The sequence below is a fragment of the Marmota monax genome, unplaced genomic scaffold, assembly GCF_021218885.2.
Source record: "Marmota monax isolate L192 unplaced genomic scaffold, Marmota_monax_Labrador192_F-V1.1 WCK01_AAM20220418_F8-fsc00348, whole genome shotgun sequence".
Classification (NCBI taxonomy): domain Eukaryota; kingdom Metazoa; phylum Chordata; class Mammalia; order Rodentia; family Sciuridae; genus Marmota; species Marmota monax.
In genome coordinates this window covers 985,000-1,010,464 of record NW_026695146.1, presented here as the reverse complement: position 1 = coordinate 1,010,464, position 25,465 = coordinate 985,000, and the positions used below count along the sequence as shown (strand labels likewise).

At 40.4% G+C, this 25,465-nt stretch overlaps 1 long non-coding RNA gene across 1 annotated transcript; it reads left to right on the top strand.

Moving 5' to 3' along the window:
• Positions 1 to 20,826: 20,826 nt before the first annotated feature.
• LOC124081822 (uncharacterized) lies at positions 20,827 to 24,855 on the top strand. The gene is made up of 2 exons (XR_006848140.2): positions 20,827 to 23,693; positions 24,068 to 24,855. It is a non-coding gene; the product is annotated as an uncharacterized LOC124081822 (long non-coding RNA).
• Positions 24,856 to 25,465: the final 610 nt, after the last annotated feature.

Genomic DNA, 25,465 nt, shown 5'->3' with positions numbered 1-25,465 from the left:
TATCTCAAAACCTAGCTATAATGCCATTCATTACCCTAAACTTAACGCTAACCCTAACCCTAACGCTAGGCCTAAGGTGAACACTAACCCTAGCCCTAATTCTAGCCCTAATTTAAACCTATCCCTAACTGTAACCCTAACCCTAGCCCTAAGACTAACTCTGTCACACTAGCCCTATCTCTACTTCTAACCCTATCCATTACCATAATCCTAACTCTAGCCCTAACCGTAGCCCTAAACCTAGCAATAACCACTGCCTAATCTTTATTCCTATTCCTAACCCTAGATCTAACCCTAACTACAAATTGAACCCTAAGCCTAAGCCTAATATTAACACTAGCCCTAGCCCTAATGTACTAACCCTAAACCTTACAGGAAAACAAACCTGAGCAATAGCCCTAATCCTAATCCTTAACTTAAACCAAACCTTAACACTACACCTAGACATAAACCTAGCCCTAATTCGAGTCCTAATCTTAACCTTGATACTAACCCTAACTCTGACTCACATCCTAACACTCATCCTTGCTCTAAACAACACCCTAACCCTAAAACAAACACTTACAATAATCCTAGCCTTTATTCAAGTCCTAACCCTAAACCTAAAATAAACCTGACCCTGACTATTAACCTAAAACTAACACAGCTCTAAATTTCACCCTAACCTTAAACCTAATCCTAACATTAGAGGTATAACCCCTAACCATCACCTTAATACTAACCCTAAAAACCATAGTTCTTACATTAGTCATTGCTCTAACCCTAGCCTGAATCCTAACACAGAAACTAGCCCTAATACGAGCCATAAACCTAGCTTTAACCCCAACCCTATTCCTAATACTAGCTCCATCCCTATCCTTACCCTATGCCAAACCATGAACTTAATGCTAATACTAATAATAATACTAATCCTAATCCTTAATCTAACCAAAACACTAACCCTATTCCTCCTTCTAGCTCTAACCATAAACCAAACCCTAACCCTAACCCTGAACCTTATTCTGACCCTAATAGTAATCATAGGTCTAAACCTGAACCTAACCCTAAACGAACCCTAATACTAGCCTTTCTGGTAAGCTTATACCTAAACCTAGACCTATCGCTAGCCCTAGACGTAAACCTAATCCTAATCTATCCAAAACTCTATGCCTAGACCTAAAGAAAAACCTAGCACTAATAATCACCCTTAGCCTAAAGCCAAAAACTAACCATTCCCCTAATCTTAACCCTTGTCCTAATACTGGCTTTCACATTAACCATAACCCAAAACTGAACACAGACCCTGACACTTACACTAACCCTAGCTCTAAACATCACCCTAACCCTAAACCTAACCCTAAAACTGTATTAGGTCTAACATAAACCCTAAAAATAGCCCTATCATAGCAAAGTTCTTACATTTGCCATAACCCTAACCTATTGCAAAACCTAGCACTACCCCAAGCCCTACCCTAGCTTTAACCCTAAAGCTAACCATAACACTAACCATAGCCCTAATCCTAAGCATAACACTAGACCTATGACTATGTCTAAGCCTATCCATTACCCTAATGATAACCCTAACACTTCTGCTAACCATAGGCTGAACCCTAATCCTATTCTTAACCCTAACCCTACACCTAACCTCCACTTTAATCCTAAAGCTATCATTGACCTATCCCTAACCATAATGATAACTCGAGCCTTATCCCTAAAACTTAATCTAATAAAAATCCAGACTCTGACCCTGACCCTAATAATACCCATATTTCTATACCTAAAACTACCAAGAAACCTGACCCTTAAAATAGACCTAGCTATAAACCTAACCCTAAAACTCTCCGTAACTGTAACCCTAGACCTGACATTAGTTCTAGCTCTAATCCTAGTCCAAATCCTAACACAAACCTTAGCCCACATTCTAGCCATATACCTCACCTTAATCATAAACCTATCCCTAAATATAACCCTACGTCTAATCCTCATTCTAGTCCTAATGTAGCTATCATCCGATCCCTTAACTTAAACCTAACCCAAATCCTAACTCTAATACTAACCATAGCCCTAAATCTAGGCCTACCCCTAACACTAACCGTAGTCCTAATCCCAGCCCTAATTTACCCCTATTGCTAACTCATCCCTAACCCAACCACAAGACTAACTCAAACTCTCATGCTAACCTTATACCTAGTTCTAAACCTATCCCTCACCATCACCCTATACCTAGCCCTAAACTTAGCCCTAATCCTAGTCCTACCCTTACCGCTAGCTCAAAGCCTAGATCTAACCCTAACTCTAAATCTAACCCTAAAAGTAAGCCTAAACCTCACACTAACACTAGCCCTAATCCTAAAATTAATCCTAAAACCAGCCCTAACTCTACCCCTAGCCCAAAAAACAAAACAAAACAAAACAAAACAAAACAAACGAATAATAACCCTAATCCTAACACTTAACCTAAACCAAACACTTACCATACACCTAGCCCTAAACCTATCTCTAATTCAAGTCCTAAACCTAACCTGAAAACTAATCTGGACTCTGACTCTGACCCTAACATTAAGCCTAGCTCTAAACATCACCATAACCAGAAACATAACCATAAGAGTAGAATTAGCCCTAATCCTGATGCTATCACTAGCTCTAGTCATATCACTACTTTGTACATTAGCTGTAGCCTTAACCCTAGCCCTAACCTAACCCAAAACCTAGCCTTTTTTTAAGATTTATTTATTTATTTATTTATTTTTACTTTTCGGTGGACACAACATCTTTATTTTATTGGTATGCAGTGCTGAGGATCAAATCCAGTGCACTGTACATGCCAGACAAGCACGCTACTTCTTGAACCACATCCTCAGCCGCTAAACCTAGCTTTAACCCTAAATCTAACAATAACCCAAACAAAAGCCCTAATCCTATACATAACCCTACCCCTAATCATAGGTCTAACCCAATCCATTACCCTAATGATAACCCATTATGCTAATGCTAGGCCTAACCCTAACCCTATCCATTACACTAAAACACATCTAAATCCTAAACCTAACCCTTTCATTACCTTAACCCTAAACCCTAATGATAATTCAAGCATTAAACCTAAACCCTAACTTAACTCAAACTCTCACATTGATCCTGAACATAATAATAACCCTCGCTCTAAAACTGACCCTTAGTATAAACCTAATGCCTACACTGGACCAAGCCATAAGCCTAACACTAAATCTATCCCTAACTGTAACCCCAGACCTTACTTTAGCCCTAGACCTAATACTAGCCCTACCCTAACACAAACATTAGCCCTCATATTAGCCCTAAACCTAGCTTTAATCTTAAACATAAACATAACCCTATCCCTAACCCTAATACTAAACTTTGCCCTAGCCCTCAGCCTAGCTATAACTCAATACCGTACCCTAAACTTATTCCTAAATCTAACCCTAACCCAAGGCCTAAACCTAATACTAACACTAGCCCTAATTTAGTCCTATCCCTAAACCTAACCCTAACCCTAGCCCTAAGACTAACTTTAACTCTCATACTAGCCCTATCACTAGTTCTAACCCTATACCTTACCATATTACTAAACCTAACCCAAACTCTAGTCCTAAACCTTGCCCTATCCTTAGCCCTAGCCCTAACCATAGATCAAAGCCTAACTCTAAATCTAACCCTAACCCAAAGCCTAAACCTAACCATTATAAAACATTTATATTTAGACTCTGTGTCTACAGATGTTAGCTTCAATTATTATTTAGAATATAGTCATTAATTTCATAAAAGGCATACCATTTCTGGAAGTGTATAGAGAACTGAGGGTCAGGGGTAGGATACTATGTTAAGGGGGAAAGGAATGAGGGTGTGTGATTAATCTAACTTAGTAACTTTGAAGGAGAACTCTAATGAATAGAGAGGGGTAATTTATGGAAGAAGGTATAAATTCAAACTCCTTATCTGTATTCATAAAATTACCCTATGTATAAATACTAAAAGTTAGGAGGCTGAAAGTGGGATAGAGGGAGAAAGAAAAAAGAAGAAAAAATAACAAATAAATAGAGGGAGAAAGAAAATAAAAGCAAATAAAGAGGTGGTGAGGTGGGGCCTTTGTAATTCCTCTTTATTATGCTATTCTAGTGATTCAGTTCTTAAAGTCCAATTTCATGGAAAGTTCTTGGTTTCACATAGTTTGACGTTGTGAGGACCAGAGGGGAAGGGTAGAGGAGAATGGATGAGAAGAGCAAGAAAAGAAAAGTAAGAAAAAATAGTCTCTCAGAACTCTGTTTTCTTTTCCTGCAGTAGGTGGAGTTGTCTATTCCTAGCTTGCGTCTCTGTGCTCAGGGTGGTGGAGGTAACCAGGGTGAGAGAGCTTGAGCTTCTTCCTGGAGCCTTCCTACTCTTAGTCTCTGAATTGGAAACCAGGTGCCTGTACAGTTGCTGTTTCTCATTGATAGCTACACCCCCAAAAGCTTGTGAGAAAAATCTTGAGTTATCACAGCTGAAGGCAGGAGAGTTGGAAACCACTTACTTGATAAACTGCAGAACTGAGCTGCTAGCCACGCCCAGTGATAGATGTCGAGTTAGGTTTTGCAAGATGGATTCCATCTATTACCTATGTATGGTGTTTGGTGAAGTGGGTGGTTCTGGATTGACATTGTGCTGTGTCCAGAGCTTGTTCCGGTGATTCTCAAGTAAACTCTCTGTGTTCTGTGCTGCCTTCCGTCTGTGCAGTGAGCACCCGTGCGGCTGAGACTGCTATCTGCGCCCAGAGAAACTGCACAGCCGAGCCTTCCATCTGAGCTGAGAGCACCCATAGGGCCCTAGTTTTCTTCAAATTTCTATGATACTGGGCAGAATTAACCTTTTACTTAGCCTTACTATGCTCCACAGGTTTGGGCCTTCTCAGTTCAATGGTTCAATCTCAGGAACAGTTTGTATTTTAAGGTTTCCCTTCATTTTGGCTTATTGATGTGAATGAAAATTGAGCTGGCCAACAAGGTTTGCAGGAGGTGCTTGAAACTTCACACAATCAGTTCTCAGTGGGCACTCTCTGGTTTCTTTCTTTTGAAGATAGGCCAAAGATGAAGCATGCAAAATAAAGTATATCCGAGAGCCCTTAAGCAGAAAACAGAGAAACATGTATGTACTGAAATAAGTCTCACAACAATTTGATCAGATTTCTTTGATACTGCACAGTATTAATCTTTTAGCTTGCTGCACTAGGCTCCCCAAGGTTGGCACTTCTATGATAAATGGTTCACTAAACAGGTAAGGGTTAGTGTTACAGTTAGGGCTAGGGCTTGTTTTAGAGCTAGTGTTAGGGTTAGAGTTTGTTTTGTTCAAATTTCTTTGATACTGGGAAGATTTATTATTCCTATCCTTACTATGTGCCCCAGTTTTGGGCCTTCTTGGTTTAATGGTTCCCTGTTTAGAATAGTTTGTTTTTAATGTCTCACTTCATTTTGACCTATATGGGTAAATGCAAATGAAGCTGGAAATCAGAGGGTTGGTGCTAGCTGGTTGAAACTTCACATTCTCAATCAGCTGTCTTTGGGCACTATCTGATTTCTTCCTTGTAAAAGTATCCATAAGCTGAAGCATGCAACTTTATCCAAGAGCAAATTAGGAGAAAACAGGGCAATATGCATGTACTGAAATACCTCCCCCAATTATTTGGTCAAATTTCCTTGATACTGTGTAGTATTCATCTGTAACCTTTCCCACTAGTCTCCCGAAGTTTAAAACTTTTTTGATCAAAGGTTCTCTTAACAGGTTAGGCTTAGGGTTATGGTTAGAGTTAGGGCAAGTGTTATAACTAGTTTTATGGTTAGAGTAATTTCTTTTTCAATTTTTTGGATACTGGGCAGCATTTACCTTTTTCCTATTCTTAGTATGCTCCCCATGTTCGGGCCTCCTAGGTAAAAGTGTTTGCTCTCAGAAGCAGTTTTAATTTTCATGTTTCACTTCATTTTGCATTATAGGGGTGAATGGAAATGGAGCTGGACTCAAATAGGGTTTGTGCTAGCTGCTTGAATCTTCACACACTCAATCAGTTCTCAGTGCATATTCTCTCTTTTTTTCTTTTTTTTTTTTTGTGGTAGTAGCCTAAAGCTGAATTAGAAAGAATCAGCTTTATCTGTGAGCACTTTGGGAGCAAGCTTCAATTTTTTGGCATGGATTACTTTGATATTGTACAGGACTAATCATTTTCCTAGTCTTAGTAGGATCCCCATGTTTGGGTTTTCAAGGTTTGACAGTTCCCTGTCAGGAACAGTTTAAAATTTTAGGTTTCACTTTATTGTGGCCTATAGACATAAATGAAAATTGAGCTGGAAATCAAACAGAGTTAGTACTAGCTGCTTGAAACTTCACACACTCAATCAGCTCTCTGTGAGCACACTCTGGTTGTTCCTTGTGAAAGTACCTTAAACTGAAGCAATAAAAAATAATTTTCCAAGAGCACATTAGGAGAAAACGGGGAAATATGCACATACTGAAATACCTTCCCCAGTTTTTTTGGTCAGATTTCTTTGATACTGCACAGGATTCATCTGTTAGCTTGCCCCACTGGGCTCCTTTATTTGGGGACTACTTTGATCAATGGTTTTCTAAACAGGTTAGGTTAGATTTAGTATTAGATTAGGGCTAGGGTTACAGCTAGTGTTTGATAGATTTAGTTTTGTTCAAATTTCTTGGATAATAGGCAGGATTCAACTTTTACCTAGCCTTACTATATTCTTTAGGTGTGGGCCTCTTGGGTCAAGGGTTTGCTCTCCTGAACAGTTTGTATTTTAAGTTTTCATTTCATTTTGACCTATGCGTGTAAATGGAAATGGAGCTGGAAATCCAACAGAGTTGGTGCTAGCTACTTCAAACCTCACACACTCAATCAGTTTTCTATGGGCATTCTCTGGTTTATTCCTTGTAAAAGTAGCCCTAAGCTGAAGCATGCAAAGCAACTTTATGTGAGAGCACTTTAGGATAAAACAGGAAAATATGCATGTACTGAACTCCCTACCCAATTATTTGGTCAGATTTCTTTGATAAGTGTGAAAGATTCATGTGTTAGCCTACCCAACTTGGCTCCCCAAGTGTGGGACTTCTAGGATCAAAGGGACTCTAAACAGGTTAAGGTTAGTTTTACTTTCAAATTTCTATGACACTGTGCAGGATTCATTTTTTTTTCCTGTTTGACTATCCTCCAAATGTTTGGGCCTCCTACATAAAGGATTTGCCCTCAGGAACAGTTTCAATTTTCATTTTTCCCTTCTTTTTGCCCTATAGGCATGAATGGAAATGAAGCTGGTAATCAAACAGGGTTTGGGCTAGCTGCTTGAAACTTCACATACTCCATCAATTTTCAGTGAGCATAATCTGGTGTTTGCCATGGAAGTAGCACTAAGATGAAGTAGAAAGTAACAGCTTTATCTCTGAGTGTTTTAGGAGCATACACAATACCCATGTACTGAAAGAGCTTCAAATAGTTTTTGGTTGGATTATTTTGATACTGTACAGGATTAGTAGGCTCCCCAAGTTTGGGCCTTCAAGTTTCAATGGTTCAGTGTCAGGAACAGTTTGAATTTTTAGGTTTCACTTCATTATGGCCTATAGGTGTGAATGCAATGGAGCTAGAAATAAAACAGGGTTGGTGCTAGCTGCATGAAACTTCACACACTCAGTCAGCTTTCTGTGGGAACTCTTTGGTTTTTCTTTGTGAAAGTACATTAAGCTGAAGCATGAAAAACAATTTATCCATGAGCACTCTAAGAAAAAACTGGAAAATATGAATGTACTTCATATGAACAAATATAAAATACTTCCCCCAATTTTTCATCAAATTTCTTTGATACTGCACAAGATTCATCTGTTAAGTTGCACCTCTAGGCTCCCCAATTTGGGACTTCTCTGATCATAGGTACTCTAAACAGGTTAGAATTTGATTAGGGTTGGGTTAGATCTAGTGTTAGAATTAGAGTGAGTTTTGTTCAAATTCATTTGATACTTGGCATAATTCATCTTTTACCTAGCCTTACTATTTTCCCCAGGTTTGGGCCTTATCCCTTCAATGCTTTGCTGTCAGGAACAGTTTGTATTTTAAGGTTTCCTTCATTTGACCTATACGGGTAAATGGAAATGGAACTTGAAGTCATAAGTGTTGGTGCTCGCTGCTTAAAACTGCACACACTCAATCAGTTCTATGAGGGCATTCTGGTTTATTCCTTGTGAAAGTTTCCCAAAGCTGAAGCATGCAAAAACATCCCTAAACCTAACCCTAACCCTAACCCTAGCGCTAAGACTAACTATAATCCTAGCCCTAAAACTTACCCGAAATCACACCCTAGCCCTATCCCTAAACCTAACCCTAATTCTGGACTTAATCCAAACCTTATCCTAGCCCCAACCCTAGCTCTAAACCTATCCATTACACTAAACATAACCCTAACCCTAGTGGTAACCCTAACCAGATTGCTAAACCTAACTCATCCATTACCCTAAACAATAACTGAAACCTAAACTAAAACCTATCCATTCCCTAATCCTAAACTTAACCCTAATGCTAATTTGAGCCTTAACCCTAAACCTTTAGCTAAACCAAATGCTAACCCTGACCCTGACCTTGACCCTAATAATAACCCTAGCCCTAAAGCTGACCTTTAACTTAAACCTAACTCTTACACTACACCTAGAAATAACCTAACCCTAAAACTATTTTTAACATTAACCCTAGACCTGATCTTAGCCCTAGACCTGGTCCTAGTCATTAAACTAACAGAAACCCTAGCCCTTAACCTAGCCCTAAACCTAGACTTAATCCTGAAGTGAAACATAATCCTAGGTGTAATCCTAATTCTATCCCTCACCCTAACACTAAAGCTAGCTATAACCCCACCCATTCCCCTAAACTTAACCTTAATACCAATGCTAACCCTAACTCTAGCCCAACCCCTTAGTCTAACCATAAGACTAACCCTAGCCTTAACACTAGCCCTAATATAGCCCTAACCCTAACACTAACACTAGCCCTAATCCTAAACCCTAATTTAGCTCTAACCCTAACCCTAAATCTAGCCCTAACACTAGCCCTAATTTAGCCCTAACTCTAACACTAACCCTAGCCCTAATCCTAGGCCAAATTTAGCCCTAAACCAAGCCCTAATCCTAGCCCTAATTTAGTCCTAACTCTAACCCTAATCCTAAGACTACTACTATAACTAATGAAAATACTCGACCTAGCCATATCCCTAGTTCTAACAATATTCCTTACCATACCCCTATCCCTCATCCTAAACCTAACCCTAGACCTAGCCCTAGCCCTAGCCCTTACCCTAGATACAATCCTAACTCAAAATCTAACCCTAACCCTAAAACTAAACCTTAACCTAACACTAGCCCTAACCCTGATGCTAATCCATAATCTAGCCGTAACCATAGCCCTTGCCCTAAAACAAAACCAACCTATATCCCTAACCCTTAACCTAAACCAAACCCTAACCGTACAACTAGTACTAACTTTTGCCCTAATTTGAGTTCTAACACTAACCCGAAAACTAACCCTGACTTTGACACTAACCCTAACATAACCCTTGCTCTAAACATCACCCTAACCCTAAACCTAATCATCACACTAGACCTAGCCCTAAACCTAACCCCAAAACTAGCACTAATTGCAACACTAGTTCATACATTACCATAGCCCTAATCCTAGCCCTAACCAAACCCAAAACCAAGCCCTAATTCGATCCTTAACCCTAGCTTTAAACCTAACCCTAAACCTAACCCTAACCAAGTACATAGCCCTAAACTTTACCCTAACCCTAGCCAGAATTCTAACCATAACCCTAGCCCTATCACTAGCTCTAACCCTATCCATTACCCTAACCATAACCATAACTCTAATGGTAACCCTAGACCTAACCCTAAACTTATCCCTAACCCTAACCTATTTCATTAACCTAAACCTAACCTGAATTCTAAACCTAACCCTATCATTACCCTAACTCCAACCCTAATGCTAATTCAAGCCCTATCCCTAAACTTTAACCCAACCCAAATTCTAACTCTGCCCCTCCCCATGATAATATACCTAGCTCTAATCCTGACCCTACCACTAAACCTAACCATTATACTAGATGTAGCCATAAACTTAACCCTAAATCTATCCCTAGCCATAATCCTAGACCTGACATTTGCCCTAGCTGTAATTCTAGCCCTAAACTTAACACAAAACAAAGCCATAACCCTAAACCTAAACCAAGACCTAACAGTAGCCTTAACCTTATCCCTGACCTAACCCTAGATTTAATCCTAAATCAAAATCTAACTTTAAACCTAAGCCTAAACCTAAGCCTAACACTAGCCCTAAACCTAATGATAAGCCTAAAATTAGCCCTAACCATAGCCCTAGCCCTAAAACAAAACCAGGCCATAGCCCTAACTTTAAAACTTAACCTAAACTGAAACCTATCTCTACTCCTAGCCCTAACCTTAACCCTAATGTGGGTCCAAACCCTAACGCTAAAACTACTCTGACCTTGAATTTGACCCTAACACTAACCCTAGCTCTAAACGTTATACCTAACTCTACCACTAGACCTAGTCCTAACCCTAATCCTATAAATAGCCCAAATCGTAACCCTAGTCTATACATTGGCCATAACTCTAAAACTAGCCCTAACTCTAACCAAAACCTAGCCTTAATGCAAGACCTAACCCTAGCTTTAACCCTAAACCTAAACCTAACACTAGCCCTAACCCTAACCCTAAACATAGACCTAATCCTAGCTCTAACCCTATCCCTTACCCTAAGCTAACCCTAAACCTAATGCTAACCCTAGGCCTAACTCTAATCCTTAGCCTAACCCAAACCCTCACCCTATTACTAGTCCTAACCCTAGCCCTCATTGTAGCTCTAACCATAACCCAAACCCTAAACCTAACCCTGATATTTATTCTGATCCTAAAGGTAACCTTATGTCTAAAACTGACCCTAACCATAAACTGAACCCTAACACTAGCACTAGCAATAAACCTATACCTAAACCTAACCCTAACACTAGCCCTAAACCTAAACCTAATCCTAAAACAAAACAAAACAACAAAAAAAAATCTCTAGCCATATCTCTAGCCCTAGACCTAAACAAAAACCTAGCCCTAGGCCTAATGATAAAACTTAACCTAACACAAACACTAACCCTACACCTAGACCTAACTCAAGTGATAATATTGGGTTTAACCCTAAACCTAACTATAACCCCAACAATGACCCTGACCCTAACACTTACCCTAGCTCTAAACACCACGCTAATGGTAACCCTAAACCTAATATTTGATCTAGCCGTAACACTTACCCAAAAAGTAGACCTAATCATAACCCTGGTTTATACATTAGTTGTATGCCTAATACTAGCCTCAAACTAAACCAAAATCTGGCCCTAAGCCGAGCACTAACTCTAGTTTTAACCCTAACCATAAAACTAGCCATAATCCACACCCTAACCCTAGATCTAACCCTGGTTTTACCCTATCCATTACCTTAAGCTAAACCCTAAACCTAATGCTAACCCTAGTCCTAAACCTAATTCAGAGACTAACCAAAACACTAACCCTATTACTAGTCCTAACCCTAAACTTCATTCTAGCTCTAACCCTAACATAAACCCAAACCCTAATCCTGACACTTATTCTGACCCTAACACTAACCACAGTTATAAACCTGACCATAACCTGAAACCGAACCCTAACATTTGCCCTACCAGTAATCATATACTTAAACCTAAACCTAACACTAGCCCTAGACTTAAACCTAATTCTAAATCTAGCCATATCTCTAGCCCTAGACCTGAACACAAACCTAGCCCTAGGCCTAAAAATAACCCTTAACCTAACCCAAACACTAACCCTACCCCTAGACCTAACAGTAGTCCTAATTCTGGCACTAAACCCCACACTAACTCTAACCTGACAATGGCCCTGACCCTAACATAATCCTAGCTCCAAAGCTCACCCACAACAAAAACCTCATCCTAACACTATACCTAGCCAATACCCTAACTCTAAAACTAGCCCTAATCATAACCCTAGTTCTTACATTACCCATGGCCCTAACACCAGGCCTAAACTAACACAAAACCTAACCCTAATTTTAGGCCTGAACATAGCCCTAAGTGTAACCCTAAACCTAAGCCTAGCCCCAACCCTAACCCTAAGCCTCACTTTAGACCTAACCCTAGCTCAAAGCCTAACTTTTACCCTTAACATAACCCTAGCCCTCTCCCAAAACCAAACCTAACACTAGCCCTAATCCTAACATTAATCATAGCCTTAACCATAGCTCTAATTATATCAACTACCCTAATCCTAGCCCTAATCCTAATGATAACCCTAGCTCTAACCCTAGCTCTAATTCTATCCATTACCCTAACAATAATCTTAACCCTAATGGTAACCCTAGGCTTAACCCTAACCTTATCACAATCCCTAAACCTATCTATTGCCCTAAAATTAATCTGAACCCTAATCCTAAGCATATTCATTACCCTAACCCTAACTCTAACCCTAATGCTACTTCAAGCCTTAAACCTAAACATTAACCTAAACAAAACCTTAACCTGTACAGTGACCCTATTAATACACATAGCTGTAAACTTGACCCCTACCCTAAATCTAACCATTACACTAGACCTAATCATAAACATAAACTGAAACCTATCTCTAAATGTAACCCTATACCTGACATTAGCCCTAGCCCTAAGCCTAGCCCTAACCCTAACATGAACACTAGCTCTCATCCTAGCCCAAAACCTAGTCTTAATCATAAACCTAACCCTAATTCTCACCCTTTCCCTGGCCCTAAACCTAGTTATAATCCCATTGCTTAACCTACACCTAACCAAAACCCTTACCCTAACACTAAACCTAGCCCTAATCTTAACCCTAGGACTAACCCTAACACTAACCCTAGCTCAAATCCTAAACCTAACCCTAATCCTAGCTTTAAGACTAAGTATAACTCTTGCCCGAGACGTAGCCCTAATTTTAACCCTATCACTTACCGTAACCTTATTCCTAGCCATAGCCTAGATTAACCCTAGCCCTAACCTTACACCTTGCCCTAACCCTAGTTCTAAACTAAACTGTAAATCTAACCCTAATTCTACATCTAAACCTAACCCTAACACTAGCCCTAATCTTAATGCTAATCCTTAAACTAGCCCTAAACATAGGCTTAGCCCTAAAACAAAACTGAGCCATAAAAATAACCCTAAACTTTTACCTAAACCAAACCTTACCTTATATATAGCCCTAAGCCTAGTCCTAATTTGAATCCTAATCTTAATCCTAAATCTACCCCTAAACCTGTCTCTGACCTTAACACTAACCCTACCTCTGAACATCACCCTAAACCTAAACCTTAGCCTAACACTAGACCTGGTCCTAACCCTAATTCTAAAACTAGTTCTAATCATAACCCTAGATCATATATTAGCCGTAACCTTAAACCTAAATCTAACCAAACCTAGCCAAATTCTTATACCTAACGCTAGATTTGACCCTAAACCTAACCCTAACTTAGCCATAAACCTAACTCGAATCCTAGCTCTAACCCTAGCTCTAACCATATACTTTACCCTAGTCCAACCCCAATCATAATGCTAACCCTAGTCCTAAAACCAATCCTTAGTCTAACCCAAAACTTAACCCTATTGTTAGTCCTAATCCTAGCCCTCATTCTTGTTATAACGATAACCCAAATTCTAACCCTAACCCTGACCCTTAGTCTGATTCTAAACCTAAACCAAACCCTAACACTAGCCCTACCCATAACCCTATATCTAAACCTAACCCTAATACTAGCCGTAGAATAAACCTAATCATAAATCTAGCCATATCTTTAACCAAGACCTAAACAAAAACTTAGCCCTGGCTCTAATGAAAACCCTTAGGCAAAGCCATACACTAACCTTACCTCTAGACCTAACCAATCCTAATTCTGGCTCTAGCCCTAACCTTAACCCTAATCCAAACACAGACCCTGACACTAACACTAACCCTAGCTATAAAACTGACCCTAACTGAAACCTAAACCTAACACTAGACCTAGCCATAACTGTAAACATAACCCTTACATTACCATAGCACTAAAACTAACTCTAAACCTAACACAAAATCTAGTCCTAATCCTAGGCCTAAATTTAACCCAAAGTGTAACCCTAACACTAACCTAACCTTATCCCTTACCTTAAGCCTAAACCTCATACTAACCCTAACCCTCACCTTAGACCTAAACTGAGAAAAAAAACCCCAAAACCGAACCCTAAACATAACCGTAGCCCTAGCCCTAAACCTAATGCAAATCCTAGCCCTAATCATAATATTAACACTAGCTCTAATACTATCTCTAAAATTATCCATTACCCTAAACCGAACCTTAACCCTAATGATAACCCTAGCTATAATCCTAATTGTAAACCTAATCCTAGACCTAACTTAAAACTAACACTCATCATAGCTTTAGCCCTAGATAAAACCCTAACCCTTACTCTAACACTAACACAGGCCCAAACCCTAACACTAACCCTAAACATAAAACTACCCCTTACCCTAACCTGACATCTAACCCTATCCATTTTCCTAACTCAAATGATAATCTTAACCCTAACCTTAACACTAACCCTAAACCTAAAGCTACCACTAACCCTAAGCCAACATATAACCCTATCCATTAGCCTAACTCTAAAGATTATCTTAGTTCTAACCCTAACACTAACACTAACCTTAACCATAAATCTAACCATAGACAAAATCCTAAAACTAACCCTCACCCTAGCACTAACCATAGCTCAAAACATAACCTGTACCCTAAACCTAAACCAAACCCTAACCCTAGCCCTAGCCCTAACCCTAACTCTAGCCCTAATAGTATTCTAAACCATAGCCCAAACCCTAGCTCTAATGCTATTCATTACCCTAACAATATCCTTAACCCAAATGCTAACTCTAGGCCTAACCCTAATCCCACCAATTACCCTAATCTTACCCTGAATCCTATACCCAAACCTACCCATAAATCTAACCCTAATTCTAAACCTAACGCTAATTTGTGCCTTAACCCTAATTTTTAACCTAACACAAACATGAAACCTGCCCCTGCCCCTAAAAATACACCTTACTCTTAACCTGGGCCTTACCCTAAAACTAACATTAGACCTAGCCATGAACCTAACCCTATAACTATCCCTAGCTCTAACCCTAAACCTGACATTATCCCTATCCCTAAAACTTGCCCTAACGCTAACACAAACCCTAGCCCTCATCCTAACCCCAAATCTAGCCTTAATTCTAACAGAAACCTAACCCTAGATGTAAACCTAATTCTAATCATCGCCCTAGCCCTAAACCTAGCTATAACCTCATCCATTCCCCTTAACCTAACCCTAAACCTAATCTTAAACATAGCCCTAACCCTAGGCCTAACCCTAACACCAAACCTACCTATATTCCTAGCCATAATTTAGCCCTAAAGTTAACACTAACCCTAGCCTTAAGACTAACTCTAACTATCACCTTAGCTCTATTCCTAGTTCTAACCATGTCCCTTATCATAACCCAAAAACTTGACATAACCTTAGCCCTAACCTAGCCATAGCCCTAGCCTTAGAATTAACCATAACTCAAAATGTACCCCTAAGCCTATATATACTCACCATATCACTAGCAATCACACTAACATTAATCGTAAAACTACCCTTACCTTTATCCTTAGCCCTAAAACATAACGAGCCATAGAACTAATCCTAACCCTTAACCTAAACCAAATACTAACCCTACATCTAGCCCTAGGCCTACCCTATTTTGAGTCCTATCCCCAACCCAAAAATGAACCCTGACCCTGACTCTGAACCTAACACTAACCTTAGCTCAAAACATCACCTGGAACTTAAACCTAACCTTAAAACTAGACTTAGCCCTAACTGGAACCCTAAAATTAGCCTTAATCATAACCCTAGTTCTTACATTAGTTGTATCCCTAACACTTTCCCTAATGTAATCCAAAATCTAGCCCTAATGCGAGTCCCAACCCTAGCATTAACCCTAACTCTAAACCTCAACCAAGTCCTAACACTTACCCTAAACCTAACCCTAACTTTAATCCTTGCAGTAGCCCTAAACCTAACACTAACCCTAACACTAACACTAACCATAAACCTAGCCCTAACCCTAGCTCTAACCCTATCCATTACCCTAACACTAACCCTAATCCTAACCCTAATGCTAACCCTTGGCCTAACCCTAACACATTCATTAACCCTAACTTATCCATTACCATAAACATAACCCTAACACTAAACCTAACCAAACACTAAACCCAGATGAAACACTAACACTAAAACTAGCCCTAATTGTAACACTAGTTCTTACATTACCCGAAGCCCTAAAGATAACACCAAACCTAGCCTAGCCCAATTCCAAGATATAACCCTAGCTTTAAACCTAATCCTAAACCTAACCCTAGCCCTAACCCTAACCCTAACCTTAGCCCTAACACTAGTGCTAACCGTATCCCTTACCCTAAGCCAAACTCTAACAGTAAAGCTAACCTAGACCTAAAATTAATTCTTAGCCTAACCCAAAACCTAACTCTATTACTAGTTCTAACCCTAATCCTCAACCTAGCTCTATCTCTGTCCCAAACCCTGACCCTTATTCTGACCCTAAAAAAAAACATAGAACTAAACCTGACCCTAACACTAAACCGACCCCTAATATTGTCACTACTTGTAACCCTATAAATAAACGTTACCCTAACACTAGACCTAGACCTACACTTCATCTTTTATCTAGCGATAACTCAAGGCCTGTCCCTAAACAATAACTTAGTCGTAGACATAATAATAACCCTTAACCTAACCCAAATATTAATGCTACCCCTGGACCAAACCTTAGACATAACACTGGCCCTAACAATAAACTTAACCCTATACCAAACACTGGCCCTTACCCTAACACAAACCCAGATCTAAAGCTTATCCTAACAAAAAATATAACCCTAACACTAGACCTAGCCATATAACTAAACCTGAGACTAGCCATCACCATAGGCCAAACCCTACCTCTAACTCTATCCATTACCCTAACCTTAACCCTAATGCTAATGCTAACCCTAGCCCTAACTCTCACACTAACTCTAACCCTAATCCTCATCCTAGTCCAAACACTAGCTCAATCCATAACCCTTAAACTTAACCTAACCCTAACACTAAACCATGGCCTAAACCTAAACCTAAACTTAACCCTAGCCCTAACCCTAACCTTAACGCTATCACTAACCCTAGCTCTAAGCTTACATATTACCCTAATATTACCCTAACTCTAACCCTAACCTTAATGATTGCCCTAGCCCTAACCCTAGCTCTAACCCTACCCATTACCCTAACCCTAAACTTAACCCTGATGATAACCCTAGCCATTAACCTAAATCTACCCTAACTCTAACCCTAGACATAGCCATAAACCTAAACCTTGCCATAGAGCTAACCCCTGCTCAAATCCTAACCATTACCCTAAACCTAACACTAAGCCTATCCCTAATCCTAACCTTAAGGCAAAACCTAACCCTAACCATAACCCTAACACAAAATCAAACCCTATCCAATACCCTAAACTTAATGATAACCCTATCACTAAACTTAACACATACCTTGATCCTAACTGTAACTATAACCTAGACCTAACCTTAAACCTAACCCTTGCCCTAGAGTTAACCCTACCTCAAACTCTAAACCACATCCTAAACCTGAACCTAAACCTAACACTAGGCTTAACCCTAACTCTAGCCCTAATACAAACCATAACCCTAGCCCTAACTCTATCCATTATCCTAAGCACAACCATAACCCTCAGGCTAACCCTAGGCCTAACCCTAACCCTTTAGCTAACTCTAACAATATCACTTACCCTACACCTAACATGAACCCTAAATCCATACCTATCGTTACCCTAACCAAACCCTAATGCTAATTCAAGCTCTAAACCTAAACCAAACCTGAAATCTAATTCTTACCCTAATAATACCCCTAGCTCTAAACCTGACCCCTACCCTAAAACAAACTGTTACACTAGTCCTAGCCATAAATCTAACCCTCAATCTATCCCTAACATAAGCCTAAAGCTGACACTAGCCCCAGCCCTAATTCTTGCCAAAACACTAAAAGAAACCCTAGCCCTCATCCTAGCCCTTACCCTAGCCTTATTTATTACTAATCAAAACCATAACACTAGCCCTAACTGAATTCTAACCTTTTACCTAGCCCTAAAACTAGCTATATCCCCATGTCTTCTTCTAAAGCTAACCCTATACCTAAACCTACTCCTAAGCCTAAAACTAGGCCTAACCCTAATACAAATGCTAGACCTAATCCTAGACCGAATTTAGACCTAAACCTAACCTAATGCTAGCCCTAAGTTTAACTCTAACTCTCGCATTAGTCCTATTTCTAATTCTAACCATATCACTTACCATAATTCTATCACTTGCCTTTACATTAGCCCTAACCCTAAACTTGAACATAAAAACCAAACCCTAAGCCTACACCTAGCCCTAAACCTAGCCCTAATTCGAGTCCTATACCTAACCCTAAAACAAACCCAGACCCTGCCTCTGAACCTAACACTAACCCTACCTCTAAACATCACTCAAAACCTAAACCTAAACCTAACCCTAAACCTAGACCTAACCCTAACACTAAAACAAGTTCTAATCATTATATGAGTTCTTACATTGGCTGTATCCCTAAACCTAGCCCTAACCTAAACCAAAACCTATCCCTAATTTGAGCCCTATCACTACATATAACCCCAACCATAACCCTAATTCTAGCCGTAAATCTTACCCTAAACCTAACCCTGACCCTAACACTTGACATAACCCAAAACCTAACCCTAACCTTAGCCTTTATCCTAACCTTAAACCTAGCTATATCCCCATTGTAATCCTATCCATTACCCTATTCCTAATCCTAACCCTAATGCTAACCCTAGGATAACCCTAAACCTATTCATAACCCTTAACCTATACATTACCCTAAACCTAAACTGAACCCTAAACTTAAGCATATCCATAAACCTAATCCTAACCCTCATAATATTAACCCTAAAACTATCTTTAACCATAACCCGAGACCTGACATTAGCCCTAGCCCTAATAAAGCCCTAACCCTAAAACAAACTCTAGCCCTAATCCTAGTCCTTTTCTTAGCCTTAATTCTAAACCTAACCCTAACAGTAAAATTAACCCTAATTATAACCCTCACCCTAGTTCTAAAGCTATCTATAACATTATACCTAACCATAACCATGAAGGACCCCAAGGCCCCAGGCCCAACATTAGGAAAACTAACCCCTGTGCCCTGAAGCTGCAAGATGTTCCCTTACCCAACCCCCATGTCAAAACCCCACCAGCTGCACGTAGCACTTCAAGTCTCGCACAATGTTACCACAAGATGTTCCATATAGATAACCCCGGAAGGGCCAAACTTGAGCAAACAGGGTAAAAACAGGAACTAAAAGGACAGGATGCAATTTTATGGTTTTTCCAAGAACTAAAGTGGGAAAACAAGTTTACCCCCCAGGTGACCTAAAGGCTGAATTCAGAGGAACCAATAGAATAACTGTTACTGTGCTAAGCTAAAAACTAACCCCCTGCTCCCTATAAAAAATCTGTGCCCTAGAGCCCGGTGTGCCAGTTCGCCGCAGCTCCGGCTGAGGTCTCGCTGAGCACCCGCAGGTGCCTGTGTAGCAATAAATCGCCTCTTGCTTTTGCAGCCAGTGCCTCGTGCGTCTTTCTTGGACAGGGAATCGGCGGGTCTTTCATTTGGCGAGCCAGCCAGGAGTACTCCTGTAACCCCTTCCGGATCCCTGCCCGAGGAACTCCCGACATCACTGGGAGGTAAGCTGGCCAGCTCAAACTTTCTGTCTTGTTGTCCTGTTGGCTATCTGTTCTCTGTTCCGCGCAGCGTCTGTAAGACTATATGATCCTAGGCATAGTCATTTAGTATTCTGAGGCAGTTCTGTAGTCATCTAGTATTCTGAGGCAGTTTGAGAAGGAGTTGATGAACTCGGACTTCTCCCCTGCCACCCTGGGAGACGTCCCAGGGATCAGAGGGGTCCATTTCTTTGGGGCCCCCCGGTGTTTCCGAAGATTACACCATCTTTGTAGGCGAAGGAGAAGTACGAACTTCTCCCAGGCCATCTGATTTTTTTGGTTTCCACCGAAGCCGCGCAGCGATCTCACTGTTTGATTTCGTTTTTGTGTCGTTGTGTCTGTCTCTCTATTTCCTCTCTGAGAGTATTTTGGGGCCCTTAAATGTTTTCAAAGAGTACACTGTTCTTTTGGGTGATGGAGTTCCTCCTCCCCCTAATCTGATATTTCCGGTTTGTGCCGAAGCTGCGCAGTGTTCTTTGTGTTTTGTGTCCTGTCTGATTTGTATCTGTCTCCTTGCCTCTGCATTTTCTCGTTCCACCTGAGACTAACATGGGACAATCTATAACAACTCCCTTGAGTCTCGCCCTTGACCATTGGCAGGACGTCCGAAATCGGGCAAACAACCAGTCAATAAAAATTAAAAAAAAAAAAATGGGTAACACTCTGTACCACGGAGTGGCCAATATTGGCCCACCCTCGAAGTTGAATGGCCCCCAGGAGAGTCCCTACATCTCTCTCTGTAATCTGCAAAGTCAGAGATTGTCTTTCGGCCGGGGCCGCATGGCCATCCAGATCATGGCTTTTAACCTTTCAGGACCTCTGCGAATCTCCTCCTGCATGGGTGGGATCCATGCAGTCCGCCAGGATCAGTCCCGTCCCTGTTCCTCCCGGCCCCTCCACCCCAGGAAGCGAACGGGTCTTCCTGGAGTCGGGCTGCTTGGAAATGCAGCCCAAGGCGGATGATAAATTCCATCTAAGGCTGAATACTGAGACTAGGGAAGCAATGTTTTCTTCCCCCCCCATAACCGGCTTGAGTGCAAATAGAGATGCCTGCTGGGGATTTAACAACTTTGACATCTCGCTTTGACTTTTCTCAAAGCCCTGTCCTCATTATTAAATTAGTGTTAATTGGCTTTAGAGATGGGAACCAAATTTTCAGTCACAAATTTTGACACCCTCAAGGGGACTTTTAAGGAGTTCCCACTCTGCTTTCTTGGGGAAGCCTAGCACTCGAAACAACTGCAAGCAGAGGATGGACTTTTTGGGAACTGGCTACTAACAAGTTAGAAAAAAAAAAAAAGCCTAAACTAGAGGAACTGATCCTGTGGGTGAAAGATAGGATTAAGGGACTCCCAGCAGCTGCCAGAGCCATTTAGCTCTGGGGAGTTCCCTGGGTCCTTATCTACATCTTAAGGATCTGTTTACTTAACCTGTGTTTACTTAAAAAGAAGGGACACTGAATGCAGTAAAGCCAGTCACACTGAGACCCTTGATTTTACACCTATAGTTGCCCCTACGTGAAAACATCTGGTCCACTCATAGGAAAGTCTATGGTGCCACTGATGGGAGTCATAATTAAATGAAAGTTCAAAACCTGGAGAAATATTTTCTTATCTGGTTGTCTGATTGTTTCTTAGGGATAATCTAGGTTAAATGTGTGTCTAAAAAAATAAATAATAATAATTTTTTATTGTAACAATCTGGTATCTGAATGGGTTTCTAAAGCATTGCACTATCTTGCAGTTAAAAGTTGGGTTTAAGCAATTGTTTAGTTTGATTTCAGATAGTTCATGCTAGAAAACTTAAATACTTGGGATAAAAAAAAAAAATAAAAGTTTCAATTTTGAACTGGGTAGCCTGAAAAAAAAAATTAAAAATAGATCCAAATATCTTTAATTCACTTGATTCAAACGGTTCAATTTAGATTGGGTAAACAGATAAAAGTAAAGATGTCCTCAAAATTAAGCTTATAAGTTTCTCTAGGTGTTCAAAAAGGCCTTAATAAAATGTTAACTCTGCTTAAATTTAAAAGTTTACAAGTATTGTTTCAAAATGTGAACAAAAGGAGGTTTATATAATTATGGTGTTATTAATGTGTTCATATCTTCCAGGTATACAAGTCTGTAAGGTAGAAGCTTCAAAAGAACATTATATCAAGCTGGTGTTCTAAAGTTGTATGGTAATTTTAGGCTTAAAAAATAAATGTTGGAGATTCAATTATATCATTTGTGTTCTATAACTGAACTTGTTATCAATAAGATATGTACGGTTCCATGTTACTTTCTACTCTAAGATACAATTTATGTATTTTTAAGTTAATAAGAGCCTAATCTATGTGAAGGTTTTATTGCAAAACACAAAAGTACATTACTACTTTTCTACAAGAGGTTAAAAGCTTTCAGCCTTTAATTCATATTTTAGGTGTGATATTATGTTGTGTTAGCTAATGTTCATGTAAACTTGAACAACAATTTATGTAAACTTTGTAAAATGATCAGCTTCAGAACTATAGTACTTGAGATTTATAAAGAGCCCTGCCTTACTTGAGATAAGGCTCTGTCCCATCTCACTACATGTGAAAGTGGCTATGAAAAAAGTAAGCCAGATTTCAGTACAGTTAAAGTTGTGTCCAAAAGTAGGTTTTTGCCAAGATTACTAGGATCTCAAACAGGAAATTATGATGTATAACCCTGCCAGAATTCAAGGTAGCTATTATATAAGCTAAATATGTTTTTACCCTAGTTAGTTTTGTTTTGTAGTTTGCTTATAGATGGTTTAAGGATTTCCTATTAATATTCTAAAGAGGTATTGCTTTAAGAACACAACCTGGGTCAACATAAGATAAAGAGTTATCACCTACAGGATAGAGAGATAGACATTAAAGCCCAGTGCTCTTAATATAAGGATGTTAACTTATTTGCTGGATGTTTAAGATCAAGTTTTTAAAATTAATTAAATTAAAAGGGCCAAAAAAACCAATATTTGGCTCTTGCCCTCTGAGTCAGTCTGAATCAGGGAATAGGGGACTTCTCCAAAGGGCTCAGCAACTCTAGGCCACATAACCTCCTGAGCAGGGAGATTAATGAGACCAGTGGAGGACAGAAAGCCAAATGGTGCATTTGCTGTAAAGAGGAGGGTCATTAAAAAAGGGAGACATCCCTGATGCTTCTGAGGGAAGCCATACGGTCAAACAAGGCCTGGACCCATCCTAGCGCAAATGGCACTAGCAGAACTGAAAAGCTGCTATGAAGTTCCCGAGGACTCCCAGGATAACTCAGCTGACTGTAAACAATAGGTAGAAACAAAAGTCAGTTTGACTTGCTTCATCTTAAACACTTAGCAAAGACAGTCAAAGCCAAAGCACAGCTGTTCCTGGACATCTTAAATGATAATAATAATTAAATGTAACTTCCATAAATAAATAGACTGGAGGCTACAAGAGAGATTCTTAGACAGAAATGCCTGATAACTGTCAAAGGGACTACTAGAATAGTTTTAGTCTAAGGCTTTTATTTCTAGCCAACGCAGGTAGACTTGATGTTTGCTAATATGGTTATCCAGCCCTAAGTAGCAGAATTAAAGATTTCTCTATTAGACACAGAGGAGAAACAAAAGGTTCTCTTGGAAGCTCGCAAAAATGTGCCAGGGGATGTTGGGCGCCCCACCCAACTCACAAATTTGATTAATGAAGCTTTTCCTTTAACCCGGCCAAACTGGGACTATGCGACTGAAGCAGGTGAGAACCACCTACGTCTCTATCGCCAGTTACTCATAGCGGGTCTCCATGGAGCAAGGGGGTCTCCATGGAGCAGGGCGACGGCCCACCAATTTGGCTCAGGTAAGACAGACTATCCAGGGGTCAGAGGAAACTCCGACAGCCTTCTTAGAAAAAAAAAGATAAATAGAACCATTAAGGAGACTTTAACTAAATTGACACTTGAAACTGGCACTAGAGACTGGGTACAACTCCTACCTTTAGCCTTGTATGGGGCCCGAAACACCCCAGGCCCACATGGACTAACCCCATTTAAAATCCTGTACGGTGCCCCACCTCCCACTATTAACTTTTATGAAACTAAAACCTATGCCTCCCTCACCCCATCTATGCAGACTCATTTGCATGCTTTGCAATTGGTCCAGAACGAGGTCTGGAAGCCTCTAGCCGCAGCATACAAAGAGGAACTTAAAACCCCCTTGCTGCCACATCCCTTCAAGGTCGGAGATACCGTCTGGGTACGCAGGCACCAGAGCAGGAACCTCGAACCGCGGTGAAAAGGACCCTACACTATCCTGCTGACCACTCCTACTGCACTCAAAGTGGACGGCATCGCTGCTTAGATCCACGCTTCCCACGTGAAGACTGCACATCCACAGGAGTCTGCAGACACCTCTCCGGATCCAGAATGGAAGTTGCAACGTACCCAAAATCCGCTAAAGATAAGACTCACTCGCTGTTATTTTTCTTGCTTTGTGCTGTGTCTTCCCCATATCAGTTAACCCCAACCAATCTGTGAGCCAGACATGACAAGTATTATCGGGGACAAGAAATATAATTTAAAAAAAAAAATCCGCAAAATACCCCCTTTGGGCTTGATGGCCTACCCTAGGGCCTGATCTTTGTCACCTGCTGGCTGGGGCAAACGACTTTGATAGCCCAGGTGAGTCAGAAGCGTGCGTCACCAGTGGACACTGCACCTATATAAATCGTCCAACAGGGTGTAAAGATCTGAGAGCTCGAGCGGCTCTAAGAGAAAAACCCTTCTATGTATGCCCTAGGGACGGGAAAACTAGGTCGCAGGCACAAAAATGTGGGCAACATGAAAGTTACTATTATAAGTCTTGGGGATATAAAACTACGGGGGATGCATAGTAGAAGCCAAGCTCATGTTAGGATTTAATTCAAATAAAAAAAAAAAAAAAAACAGGATCCCCCACTTTCTGCCGACTCTTGCAGGAGTCTGAAATGGTACGGGGAAGGGCCATGTACCGCATTTGCCTGCAATCCCTTAAACATTACCTTTACTCAGGCAGGCAAAGCATCAAAAGATTGGATAAAAGGAAAGCAATGGGGCCTGAAAGTATATCATAAAACTGCCTATGACCCTGGGGTCCTATTCAAAATTAGACTAATAGTAAATACCAACCCCCAACCAGTATGCTGAGCCGTCAGCTGAAATAATGCTGGAATCCGAGCAGATGGGTCAATGGATATAAGATTATATCCATGATATAAAAAAAAGGGGGGAATGAAGGACCCCAAGGCCCCAGGCCCAACATTAGGAAAACTAACCCCTGTGCCCTGAAGCTGCAAGATGTTCCCTTACCCAACCCCCATGTCAAAACCCCACCAGCTGCACGTAGCACTTCAAGTCTCGCACAATGTTACCACAAGATGTTCCATATAGATAACCCCGGAAGGGCCAAACTTGAGCAAACAGGGTAAAAACAGGAACTAAAAGGACAGGATGCAATTTTATGGTTTTTCCGAGAACTAAAGTGGGAAAACAA